The sequence below is a fragment of the Mytilus edulis genome, chromosome 7 (assembly GCF_963676685.1).
Source record: "Mytilus edulis chromosome 7, xbMytEdul2.2, whole genome shotgun sequence".
NCBI classification, from domain to species: domain Eukaryota; kingdom Metazoa; phylum Mollusca; class Bivalvia; order Mytilida; family Mytilidae; genus Mytilus; species Mytilus edulis.
The window spans coordinates 62400786-62404711 of record NC_092350.1 but is presented as its reverse complement, the minus strand read 5'-3'; positions in this window follow the sequence as shown (position 1 = coordinate 62404711).

Genomic DNA, 3926 nt, shown 5'->3' with positions numbered 1-3926 from the left:
TAGACATGGTGTCAGAGTCAATCTATCACAGTCAGATTATTTATCCGTAACAATAATGATACTGTGACCTATAGACATGGTGTCAGAGTCAATCTATCACAGTCAGATGATTTATCCTGTAACAATAATGATACCATGACCAATAGAAATGGCGTCAGAGTAAATCTATCACAGTCAGATGATTTATCCTGTACCACTAGTGGTACTGTGGTCAATAGACATATAGTCAGAGTCAATCCATCACAGTCAGATGATTTATCCTGTAACAATAATGATACTGTCACCTATAGACATGATGTCAGAGTCAATCTATCACAGTCAGATTATTTATCCCGTAACAATAATGATACTGTGACCTATAGACATGGTGTCAGAGTCAATCTATCACAGTCAGATGATTTATCCTGTAACAAAAATGATACCTTGACCGATAGAAATGGTGTCACAGTCAATCTATCACAGTCAGATGATTTATCCCGTAATAATAATGATACTGTGACCTAAAGACATGGTGTCAGAGTCAATCTATCACAGTCAGATTATTTATCCCGTAACAATAATGATACACTGACCTATAGACATGGTGTCAGAGTCAATTTATCACAGTCAGATGATTTCTCCTGTAACAATGATGATACTGTGACCTATAGACAAATTGTCAGAATCAATCTATCACAGTCAGATGATTTATCCTGTAACAATGATGATACTGTGACATATAGACATAGTGTAAGAATCAATCTATCACAGTCAGATGATTTATCCTGTAACAATAATGATACTTTGACCTATAGACATATTGTCAGAGTCAATCTATCACAGTCAGATGATTTATCCTTTATAAAAAATGGTACTGTGGCCTATAGACATGGTGTCATAGTCAATCTATCACAGTCAGATGATTTATCCTGTTACAAAAATGGCACTGTGGCCTATAGACGTGGTGTCAGAGTCAATCTATCACAGTCAGGTGATTTATTCTGTAGCAATAATGGTACTGTGGCCTATAGACATGGTGTCAGAGTCAATTTATCACAGTCAGATGATTTATCCCGTAATAATAATGATACTGTGACCTATAGACATGGTGTAAGAGTCAATCTATCACAGTCAGATGATTTATCCAGTAACAATAATGATACTGTGACCTATAGACATGGTGTCAGAGTAAATCTATCACAGTCAGATGATTTTTCCTGTAACAATAATGATACCTTGACCAAAAGAAATGGCGTCAGAGTAAATATATCACAGTCAGATGATTTATCCTGTACCACTAGTGGTACTGTTGTCAATAGACATAGTGTCAGAGTCAATCTATTACAGTCAGATGATATCTCCTGTAACAATAATGATACTGTGACCTATAGACATGATGTCAGAGTTAATCTATCACAGTCAGATGATTTATCCTGTAACAAAAATGGCAATGTGGCCTATAGACGTGGTGTCAGAGTCGATCTATCACAGTCAAGTGATTTATTCTGTAGCAATAATGGTACTGTGGCCTATAGACATAGTGTCAGAGTAAATTTATCACAGTGAAATGATTTATCCCGTAATAATAATGATACTGTCACCTATAGACATGGTGTAAGAGTCAATCTATCACAGTCAGATGATTTATCCCGTAATAATAATGATACTTTGACCTATAGACATGGTGTCAGAGTCAATCTATCACAGTCAGAATATTTATCCCGTAACAATAATGATACTGTCACGGCCATGAACCATGTACCATACGCCGAATATCTATGAAAAATTATAGTACGCACAAGAGCCTGTAGAGGTCTTAAAGAAAAACAAACAGCCAGGCTGTTTACAGTTTTTATATTTATTTTCCTTACACAAAGAGTCGTAATGATCATAGTTGATAAAGAATATGTATTCTTATACATAAATATTGTTGTAGTTATAGAAATTCATAGTAACATCGGTTTTGTTACAAACGTTATAACGTTTAGAGATGTGTATTGTAATTTTATACACATCTATGACATTGTCATTCTTTGGAATGTGACGTAAACAAACACTGTCTAGAACAAGGTAGATAATCTGGATGCAATAATCGTCGTTCTCGGCGTACATAAGTCTTACCAGCTTAAATGAATAGTCCATAGAACACACATAATCCTAGGAATAACTTCATAACAATTTTAATAGAAGGTGACAGCTGAATATACAAATAGACGGTCTAGAGTTGATAACAAACTGACGTTGTTCCGATCGAAATCTAGACGGCATAATATTCCTGGCTGTTTCATGCGGCTGATCACTTAGAAAACTCGTATCATAATAAACGAGACATGCTTAAATTCCTCTCCATGTCTAGAATATAATTATACAAATTTCCCGAATATGTTAATACGGAATAAAGAGATATTTACAAAAGTTTGTTCAGGTAGGAAACGGAAGTATGACGTTTCCCGTAGAAATCAGTTTCTGATTGGCTGATTGGTTGTTGAGGTAACCATAGGGGACCTCGTGAGAAGCACGAGGATATTGCACGTAAATATTATTATAAAACATCATGCACAGACTGTGTTAGGCAGTCTGGCTTCAAGACTCAAGGCGGAAGCTAAAAAATAAAAAGAACTGCTAGGCGGAAGGCAAGAGCAGTTTTAATTATTTGTCTAAAAGAGAAACAAGGAAAGGTTTCTATAGACGGAATATTTCTGAAAGAGAAATTAATTTAATATACAAAGAGGGTGTCTTTTACTTACACTTAGTCAAGTAATAAATTGTGAACGGTGTTCGTACATAACAATTAAGGTTCAGAAGTACAAAAGTTGAATTTAAATATAAATTCAGCTAAAAGCAAATAAAGTAGTATTTAAGGAAAAATATATGTATATTTATTTCCTATAGAAAATTCCTGAATATAAAGGAATTTAGTTACTTGTCCGAATTAAAGCAACAGTATAAATTATTATCGTACAAATAAATAACGTATCGAGTAGATACTTTATAAATTGTATAGAGTTATAATATAGAATATTACTACGTCATAGCAACCGTCAGTTAAAGAAAGAAGACTGTCCGTTATTTCCATATCAATATAAAGGTTCCGAGTATTTTTCCGCAGAAAAATACATTGTGCAAGAGGATCAGGCAGCTACCCAGAAATATATTGACAATAATAAAACATTTTTATTCATAATATATTATAAATATTTCATATACTAATTAATAAATTATATATTGTATATCCAACTTTCTCATTCATATTCACCAAAAGCCAGAGACTCAACGATCCCGTATAGATAACATAATGTTGTGGCTATATTAAAGGTTCTTCTTGTATTTAGTAGTCTTGTCTGGATAGTACAGTCCTTTCTTGTATATTGGTGTAACTTTGACCGGTAAAACTATAAACAGTCAAAGTCCCACTATTATACGAATCGTTTATCACACGGTTTAAGGTACACAAGAACTAAGCATAGCCCTACGGCGTTACAATACTATGACCTATAGACATGGTGTCAGAGTCAATCTATCACAGTCAGAATATTTATCCCGTAACAATAATGATACTATGACCTATAGACATGGTGTCAGAGTCAATCTATCACAGTCAGATGATTTATCCTGTAACAATAATGATACCTTCACCAATAGAAATGGATTCAGAGTCAATCTATCACAGTCAGATTATTTATCCCGTAACAATAATGATACTGTGACCTATAGACATGGTGTCAGAGTCAATTTATCAGAGTCAGATGATTTATCCTGTAACAATGATGATACTGTGACCTATAGACATAGTGTCAGAATCAATCTATCACAGTCAGATGATTTATCCTGTAACAATGATGATACTGTGAGTTATAGACATAGTGTAAGAATTAGTCTATCACAGTCAGATGATTTATCCTGTAACAATAATGATACTTTGACCTATAGACATATTGTCAGAGTCT